The sequence below is a fragment of the Lynx canadensis genome, chromosome C2 (assembly GCF_007474595.2).
Source record: "Lynx canadensis isolate LIC74 chromosome C2, mLynCan4.pri.v2, whole genome shotgun sequence".
Lineage (NCBI taxonomy): Eukaryota > Metazoa > Chordata > Mammalia > Carnivora > Felidae > Lynx > Lynx canadensis.
Window position 1 is genome coordinate 52,551,572 of NC_044311.2, and position 10,305 is coordinate 52,561,876.

A 10,305-nucleotide genomic window follows, 5' to 3' on the forward strand; every position below is an offset into this window, starting at 1 on the left:
GTTGGTAGAAGTAGTGCTGTAGCTCTCAGGTCAGCTTCTATCCTAGGATTAATTCCATCTAGTCCATTAACTCAGTGAGCTTGTACTTAATGAATTCCTCCTGTGTGCTAATTACTATGGGAGTATGTATCTCTGGGCTTTTTTGTAGTATATCAGCTAGCAGGGGAGGAATGTTTAAACGTATACTATAAGGAGGATAAAATAAATGCCATGCTGGGGTTCAAGAAACAATTAACTCTAATCAATAGGGATTTGGGAAGTCTTCATAGGGTGTGGCATTTGAGCGGAATTTTGCAGAAGTATAATTCACTTTGTGAAGACTAGATGATAGACATTCCAGCATGAGGAAAGAACTTGAAAAGTATTGTGTGCTATAGAAGTTCATAGAAGGGTCAGCATCAGACTTACAGGTCAAGGGAAGATTTCTGGAGAAGATAAATTCTAAGAGGTTAAGGGTTACATGTTAAGGAACAAAAAAGAGTTCTCTAGATGAAAGTGGGAAAGGATAGGATTGTTCTAGGTAGAGAGCACAACATTTGTGAAACCTTGAGAAAAGAACTGGGCTCCTCAAGTAATTGAGAACTCAGTGAAGTTTAGTATGGCTGAAATCAAGTGACTGATGTAAGAGGCTTTATCATGCAGATTTACAAACCCTTCCTTAACAAAGAAAAGCCCTCCAGAAATTTGTTAGGGCTAGAGATTTACATACAGAGCAGATTTTTACAGGTAATACTAAGAATGTCTGTTCTAAATAAAGCATCTTGCTGTAGTAGCAGACCTTGAAAGTCCACAAAAGAGTAATGTTGCTTGATAAGACTAATGGCTTTTCTTGCATATGAAATAAAATGTGACAGTTCTTGCTTTGTAGCAGGATTAGGATTGTTCTCTATTCAGAAAGAAGAGGGAGCAGGGTAAGGATTTCAAGAATGCTAGTTTCCAAATTTTAAGCAAAACCTTTTTATAAGAATTCTTTTAATCAATTTTTAATCTGAGTCATTAGGATTTTTGTGTTGGTTTGTTTCTTGTTTTTTATTTTGTTTTCTTTGGTTTCTTCTTTTTTAAATATTCTTTGCTTCAAATAAAGTTTGCTGTTTGTTTCTGAGAGCTGTAGCCAACCTCAAGGCTATCACTAGGCTATCCCCATCTTCAACAAAGGAGAGTGCCAAAATAGGGATGAGAAGAGAGAAAGCAGGAGGGGGGTGGGGAGTGTTGGGTCCCCTGACACTACTGTCCCATGGGGACTCTCTGATACCCTGTCACAGAGCGTAAGATCTTCCCTATCTCTCCCCATCTGATTTGTTTTTCTTGTCTTTCTCATCCTTTTCTTTTTGTTTCTCCTTCCTGTTTTTTCATGCCTTTTGTGTGAGTCTCTTTATGTCACATTTGTTCCCACTCTGTCTTTGTATCTATTTCTCCCCTAACTCCCATTTTTCTTCCTCAACTGGCCACAATATATGTATCTGAGGTCTGTTATGTTTGTTATAGTTAAATGTCATGTTGTTTCCCTCTTCTTTTAAAATACATATAAGTGGAATATTTTACATTTCTCTCCAGATATATTCACTTTTCCATATCTGTAAACATATGGTTTGCTCACTTATAATGTTTATCTTTTTTTTCCCCCCACTATGGGTCAGTGACATTTAACTGAAAAAAGATCAATCTTTTCTCATTGACTGTACACCACAGGCTAGGAAGAAGCTGGTAGGGGTCATCTTTAATTGCTATCAGTGCCTGCGGATGCTTTTAGCAAAGGTTGGGTTAGACTCTTTTCCTAGAGTCCATGTAGCATAGAAGATATTATTACTAAAAGGATCTAGGAAGGCTTCTTGGAGTAAGTAACTATGGTGACACCATTCTACCTGATTTTTAACTCTAACTTTTTCTAGGCACAAACATCATGTGTGAGGTAACATTCACCTCATGTTCATTTGGTCACCCTGTTCTCACCTGTACACCACACTGACTTAATTTTCATAATAGGTTAAGAAGACTATATTTCGGGGGCGCCTGGGTGGCTCAGTCAGTTGAGCGTCAGACTTTGGCTTAGGTCATGAACTCATGGTCTGTGAGTTCGAGCCCCCCACATCAGGCTGTGTTCTGACAGCTCAGACCCTGGAACCTGCTTCGGATTCTGTGTCTCCCTCTCTCTCTCTATTCCTCCCCTGCTCACACTCTTTCTCTCACTGTCTGTCGCTGTCTCTCAAAAATAAATAAAGATTTTAAATAAAAAAGAAAGGTATAAAAATAGCAGTAATACAGACACCTGCACACATCTCCCAACTTGCGATATGGAACAGTGAAACCCTTTCTTGCAGTGTTCTCCAATCTTATCTAAGATATCCTGAATTTTGTTCCTGTTATTCTCATGCCGCTCTGTGTGTTTCACTGTATTTGTGTATACCCCCAATAATATAACACTTATGTTTCGATACTTTTTAACCTTTTTTTTTTTTTTTTAATTTTTTTTCAACGTTTATTTATTTTTGGGACAGAGAGAGACAGAGCATGAACGGGGGAGGGGAGAGAGAGAGGGAGACACAGAATCGGAAACAGGCTCCAGGCTCTGAGCCATCAGCCCAGAGCCTGACGCGGGGCTCGAACTCCCGGACCGCGAGATCGTGACCTGGCTGAAGTCGGACGCTTAACCGACTGCGCCACCCAGGCGCCCCACTTTTTAACCTTTTATAAATGAAAAAATAGTGTGTGATTTTTTTTTTTTATCACTTGCTTTCTTTTTCTGTTCAACATTATGGTATACTTCTATCATAATCCTTATAGATGTAGTTAATTCATTTTAACTGTTAGAAACTATTCTGTTTTCTGAATATACCCAAATTTATTCATTCTCCTATTGACAGACATTTGGATTGTTTCAGATTTTTTGCAGTCAGAAACATTGCTGAAATATACATAGTTTCTCTCTTCGGGTGCACATATACAAGAGTTTTTCTAGGGCCTATATGTCTATTAGAATTGCTGAGATATAAGGGAGACACATCTTCAATTCTACCAAATGGTGCCCAATTGTTTCCAAAGTGGTCGGTGCCAGTCTTTACTCACAAAAGTATTGTATGGCATTTCTGGTTGCTTTACATCCTTGCTATACTTGGCATTTCCACAATTCTTCACTTTTGCCAGTTTGTGGTGTTATTGCCACAATGTGCTGACTGTAAAATGGTATCTGATCTTGGTTTGAATGGGCATTTCCAAGATTATTAATGAAGTTGAGTTTCTTCTAACGTATGTATTGGTCACTGGTATTTCTTCATCTGTGACATGCCTATTCAAGTTTTTAATGTATTTTTCTACTGGTTTTAGCATTTTCAATTTTTTTTGTCATCTAATGTGTTATTATAGATACCTTCTCAGTAGGTCTTAACGTTTTATGTATATGAATTTATCAATCCTTTTATGTCTTATACTTTTTTTGGTCCTGTTTTATAAATTCTTCCCTAATTCAAGGTCATAAGCATATTCTCCTACATTGTCTTCTAAAAATTTTGCCTTTCACAGAGCTTTAATCCACCAGGAATTGATTTTTGTATATGGTGCACTGTAGGGGTCTAATTTTTTTTCGTTTGGAGAACTGTTTATTCCAACATCATTTATTGAAAACTGTCTCTTTTTATTGAACTGCAATGCCAGCGCCTTCATCAACCAGGCTTCTCAATATGTGTAGAATATTTCTGGCCTCTCTGTCCTGCTGTATGTCCTGCTTAGTCAACTTAATTATCCCTACACTAATAGTGTATGTATTACTAGCCGTATAATAAGTCTTGATATCTGGTAAGATAAGTCACCCACCTCATTTTTCTCTATATGAACATTTTGGTTATGTTTAAGCTTTGCTTTTCCGTATACATTTAAGAATGAATTTTTTGAGATTTACTAAATTGATAAGTGAATAGACTGATCAATTGTTACGCTGGGATTTTTACTGAAATTACGTTGAATCTATAGATTTGGTAAGAAATGGTATCTTTATGATATTGTATCTTCTTATCTTTTTTTTTCAAGATCTAGACAAAATATCTTTTATTCTGAATTAAACAAAATCAAAACTCCAAACAAGTGGTGCTTATAAGATCCACTGACATTATATTTTAAATTGTGTAAAAGTTTTCCTTAAACCTGAATTAGCTCGAATGTGTCAGTATAATATCTTTTTTTATCTTTACTAAGACCAAGCAATTACAACCAAATAACACTTGATAGAGCTTTGATGTCTGAGAATCCCTGCACATTGGACACCATCCAATTAAAATATCAGTGTAACTTTCATTTATCAAAGAAAATATTAAAAAAAAAAAAAGAAAAGAAAATATTTTATCAAGCTCCCAAAACAAATTTTAGGAGTGAAGTTGGGTTTGAATTGAAGAAAGAGGCCAAATTAATTCTGGAAACAAAGTTTTCATTTGGTGGAAGTTGAAACCCATGTATACATTCTAATCAAAGACCTGTCCCATGTACGATTTTTCCAGTTTTTAAGAGTCTAACAGGCCAAACCCTTCATTGCCTTTGCTGCCTTTGTTTTGCATTTCCCCTTCCATTTTTCTCACTTTGCCTTCAGCCTTGTCCTTTTCCTTCGTCTCCGGTTCATCCGTATGGGGCACTACTGTCCATGCTGGTCTAGAAGACTCTTTTGGTTTCTGTTAATATCAGTCTCCCTTTTCATGTTATCTTTTTCATCTGGCACCATGCATTGAGTTTTGACAATATTTGGGTACCACCACAGTTGATATCTCTGGAACATCTGTCATTAAAATACCACTATCTATTTTAAGAATACTTTTAAGTCTGATGAGTTCCTTTGGGGCATTCTTTTTTTTTCCATTTACTTCCTTTCAGCACGCATCTTCCTTTTCCATTTACTCCGTAGGCTTTTAGCCATATTTTACCTGGAAAACGGGAAATTCAAAAACTCAGAGACCGCACACAGACCACGCTGTCTGGAAGCCTCCACACTTTGGCCTTCCAGGCAGTGCCTTCCACACACTCCCAGGAGCCCAGGGCAGGCATGCACTGTATCTTCTTATCTTACGCAGTTATGCAGTGTATAACTCTGCATGCTTACTTAGGTCTTCTAAACTTTCACGATATTCTCCCTACTGGACTAGCATATCACTTGTTGGATTTATGCTGAGGTACTTTATATTTTTATGCCACTAAAATGGTATCTTGTTTTAAATTATATTTTCTGCTCATGGCTGATATACACAAATGCAGCTGACTCTTAAATATTGGTTTTGTATATAACAAATAAATTATCTATAGATACTTTTGGGTTTTCTCTACGTTTTATCTATTAATAGTCACCTTTATGTTTCTTCCTAATTGTTATGTCATTTGTTTCCTTTCTTTAATGTTATGGCACTGATTAGGACCACCAGGACCTAATAGAAATGATGATAGCTAGCTAGCATAATTACCCTGTTTGTGGGCATAAAGATTATTTTTTAACATTGTACCATTCAGTATGATATTTGCCTTACCATTTTCAATTTGGTTTAGTTTTGGGGAAGGAGGAGTACATCCCTTTTTCAGGTTAGAGATGTTTCCTTCCTTCCCTAAGTTTGTTTCTAATCTCAAATAAATGTTGAATTTTGTTGAAGACTTTAGTTTTTTAGTTTAGTTTTTCTCCTTTAATCAGACAATTTTATGAATTACACTAACATATCTTCTAATGCTGAACCAAACCTGCGGTCCTAGAATTACTCCAACTTAATTATGATGTATTATCTTTTTTTACACTCCTGGATTTCATTTGTTTGTATATGAGTTATATGTGGGTATGTATGTGTTTGTGTACTGTGTGTGTGTGTGTTTACTTTTTTACCCTTTTTGCATCTGCATTCATGATTTATTTCTATAATGTTTCCCTTTTAGTACTGTTCTTGACTAGTTTTGAAAGTAGATTTGTGCTAGCCTAATAAAATGAGTTAGGAAGTCAGTTTGAGTTGGGAAGTTAGGAAGAGAATGAATGAGTTAGAAAGTAAGGAAATGAGTTAGGAACACAATTATCTTGTTCTTGAAAGTTTGGTAGAATTTTGCTGTACAACTCTATGAACCTAGTGTTTATAGAAAAGTTTTTTGCAAATGATTCAATTTCCTTATGAGTTAGAGGACTGCTAGAACTGTTCACTTCATGTTTGGTCTTTGTGGATTCCTTACCTCATATGATCTCAACAATATATGTAATTTGATTTTTTTTAATATTCTGTCCTGTATAATTTGTTGTGCTCAGCAGAAGTCTCATTTAAATAATCTGATCCTGGGGCGCCTGGGTGGCGCAGTCGGTTAAGCGTCCGACTTCAGCCAGGTCGCGATCTCGCGGTCCGTGAGTTCGAGCCCCGCGTCAGGCTCTGGGCTGATGGCTCAGAGCCTGGAGCCTCTTTCCGATTCTGTGTCTCCCTCTCTCTCTGCCCTTCCCCCGTTCATGCTCTGTCTCTCTCTGTCCCAAAAATAAATAAACGTTGAAAAAAAAATTTAAAAATAAATAATCTGATCCTCCATTGTCTAGGAAATAGGAGTTTTTATTTAACCATCATCTTTTCCAATTGTGATTTACCACATTACTTTCTTATAACTCCTTTTTTTTTTTCAAAATCACCAATACTTTCTAATTTGCCAAATCTAGTGGAATTTTTCTCATCATATTTAACCTTGCAGCAGCATTCAGCACAACTCACCATACTAGTCTTCTTGAAATTCCTTTTCACTTTATATGACATAATACTGATTTTCCTGCCAGTGCTGGCTAGCCCTTTCTCTTCTTCCTACCCAATCTGCAAGTATTGGCATTCACTGGAATTCACTTCTTTTCTCTCTATAACTTCTTAGGTGAATTTGTCACTTTCAACTGGAGTAAATGCTTTGTGTATGCTTATTACTTCCAAATTTATATCCCAGACTTTCTCTTCTGAACTCCAGACTTGGAGATGACTTTTTTTTTTTAACATACAAGCATGTCAAAGTCATTGTGTTTAAAACTTGACTCTCAGTTCCCACCTGATCAGGATAGTCATCATCTTGTGCCTAAATTCCCATAATAACCTCACAATTAACTCATTTCTCTAGTCTCTCTTGATGTGCTAGAGAGTGACTAGTGACTGCTTTTGACTGAGTGCTCTGGAAAGGCCTCCCTGAGCAGCTGGCATCTAAATTAAATCTGAACAAAAAGGGACTTGGTACAAAAAGAGCATTCTAGGGGGAAGGAACAGCTTCCATAAATATCCTAAGGGGGAAGCAAGTTTAGAATGCTTAAGAACCACAAAGAAGGCCATGTGCAGCTAGGGCAAGGGTTAGAATTTGATTGAAAAACTTAGTAGGAGCCAGATTATGTAGGGTTTTTAAGTAAACGTATGGAGTTTGAATTTTATTTTAAATGTGATAGGAAGCCAATGAAAAGTGATAGTTTCAATTTAGGGGATAAGAGAGAAAAATCAAGGTCTGGAGTTTGGTAAAGATGTCAAGACTAGACCTAAAGATTTGAAGGTCGTTAGCATGTAGATGGGTCATCTAGAGAAAAAATCAAGATAGAAAAAAGGAAGGGGTCCAATCTGAACATTGGGGCACCCTAACAGTTAGAGGGGCCAGTGTAGGAAAATGAAGAATTGTGCCCAACGAGGAGTATATGGTGTCATTAAAGCCAAATGAAGAAAGTTTCAGGATTGAGGAAGTGATCACTTTATTGAATGATGGGCAGGAGTAGAAATGGAAGTGTAATCCTGCTCCTACGAAGGAGCTTCAAGGACACGTCCTTTCAGTTAGTATTTTCAAGGACAATGGAAAGTATCTTTTAAGTACTACCTAGAAATTCTTGAGGGCAATAAACAAGTCTCTGACATTTTCCCAAATTAAAAAAAAGAGAAGAAAAAATCTTTAAGGAGCTTCCTTCCCTAATACAGGAATACCACATTCTATAGCAACAGTGGCCTGAGCTCAGCAGACCATTCAACAGGTACCTACTAGATTCCTTGTGAATGCTTAGTGTGATCCAAATACCGTATTTGTAGACCAAACGTAACATTTGGTTCCTTGCTCATGCATGTTTGTCCCATTGCTGTTTTGTAGAAAAACTTAAGGATGATTGATAATCTTTTGGACCAGATGAGATTTTCTTAGAGCTTACACCTTTGCAGTATGTCTGACTGGATAGACATAAAGAATGTAGGAACATGTAAACTTGGCTTGTGTAGAGGGTCCTTTCTTCAGTCATCATTTTTGAACAAAGACTTTTAGCAGTGAGTAATTGTTGTTTGAAGTAGTAACTGGCTTTATAGTATGTTTACTAAAGAAGAGTTTTAGAAAGGGGATAGCAGGGAGACACTGAAACTTTGCAATCCATATTCTGATTATTTTGGTCAAATGGCTTTCTGACGTGTTGAACAGTAATTGCTTCCAGGGATTTGTTTTACTGACTAATCACTGTCTCATTGTTTCTGGATTATTGACCTCCTACATCCATCTGGCTGCCAGGATCAAGCCCTGAGTCAGCCCGTAAAAACTCTTCTTGAAATGTTTTAAATTAATTGTGGATTTGTAATGGTTTCATTTTCAAGGTTCATTTTAGCTCTAATATTGTTATTTAGTCTTAACACAGTATTAGTTTTGTGATTATTAAATGAGTTTCAGTAGGCCTGGAAGTGTTTATGCATATAAAGTTTATATTTTTACTCAATCTTAGTGTTCATGAGTTCAAATTTTTTTTTTAAATTTTTTTTTCAACGTTTTTTATTTATTTTTGGGACAGAGAGAGACAGAGCATGAACAGGGGAGGGGCAGAGAGAGAGGGAGACACAGAATCGGAAACAGGCTCCAGGCTCCAATCCATCAGCCCAGAGCCTGACGCGGGGCTCGAACTCACGGACCGCGAGATCGTGACCTGGCTGAAGTCAGACGCTTAACTGACTGCGCCACCCAGGCACCCCATTTTTTTTTTTAATTTTTTTTTCAACGTTTTTTATTTATTTTTGGGACAGAGAGAGACAGAGCATGAACAGGGGAGGGGCAGAGAGAGAGGGAGACACAGAATCGGAAACATCGAATTTTATTCTTAAGCATTTTACTTAAAGTTTACTTATATCCAACATAAGAAATATGCCCTGGCTATTCCAGTTACAGATGCTACAGACTGGCAAATATACCTTAAGAGGTTTATAAATTTCCTTACTTGTGTGGACCCATTAGAGATTTTTCTTCCCATATCTTGAGATACTACACAATGATTGTCACTAACACTGCCATCTCCCCTCTCCCAAAGATCAGAGATCTTTGGAACACTCATCACACATTGGTAGTTGGTATGGATCCATAAGAATTAAAATGTATAAGGAATAAATAACTCAAAAATCATATTCCTGTGGTTAGAGATCTGTCCTAGAGCCCCTGTCCTTCCATGCTGGGCTGTAATTGGAAGATTTGTATGTGAAGCTCAGAACTATTATAAATGTTCTGTCACCATCTCACTTTCTTGTCCTGCAACCTTTGCACCCATCTTCAGGACCTCCTGTCTTACCTTATTCCCAAGGTTTAGCTCCCAAACAATCATGATCTTCCCATCAATTCCTCATCTCCTGGATTTTTCCTTTCTCCAAATTTATCAACCCTGCAGGGCACTGTTCTCTTCTATAGAACAATAAACTTGTCTCTCCTAAAGTGTTTCTTCCATCCAGAGATCATATTTGTATTTTAATAGGTACCATATCTTAATTTGGAAGAGAAGATAGAAATGTAATGGGAAGGCTTGACTAAGATAATATAGTTGTGAAGCTAGAACTTGGAGTGCTAATTTTAATAGTCACTTCACCTATAAGTAGAGCTGGACTTGCCTATTATTTTGCAACTTTATAACTTAAAACATTGTGCTTGTCATGAAAAAACACTATTAAAAGCAAATGAATGGTTAATATTTTTTAAGTTTATTTATTTTGAGAGAGAGAGGCTATGAGCAGAGGAGGGCTAGAAAGAGAGAGGAAGAGAGAGAATCCCAAGCATGCTCCACACCATCAGCACAGATCTGGACGCAGGGCTCAATCCCACAAACTGTGAGATCATAACCTGAGCCGAGATCAAGAGTCAGATGACTGACTAACCAACTGAGCCACCCAGGCAGCCCTGAATGTTTAGCATTAATATTACTTTGTTCCTGTAGCGGATTTCTGTCAAAGTCACAGAGGAATGGGCTAAAATATATGTCGCATTTCCCATTTGTTGATTCCTTTATTGCTTTGTCTATCCTCTGCTTTTCATCTTATCTTAATGGCTGCATTTATGCTCAATGTGGCGAATGTGGGAATTAGG

General features: G+C 37.2%; 1 pseudogene; it reads right to left on the reverse strand.

Annotated features, from left to right (window-relative positions):
* Positions 1 to 4,495: 4,495 nt before the first annotated feature.
* On the reverse strand, positions 4,496 to 4,929 carry LOC115522833 (annotated as a pseudogene).
* Positions 4,930 to 10,305: the final 5,376 nt, after the last annotated feature.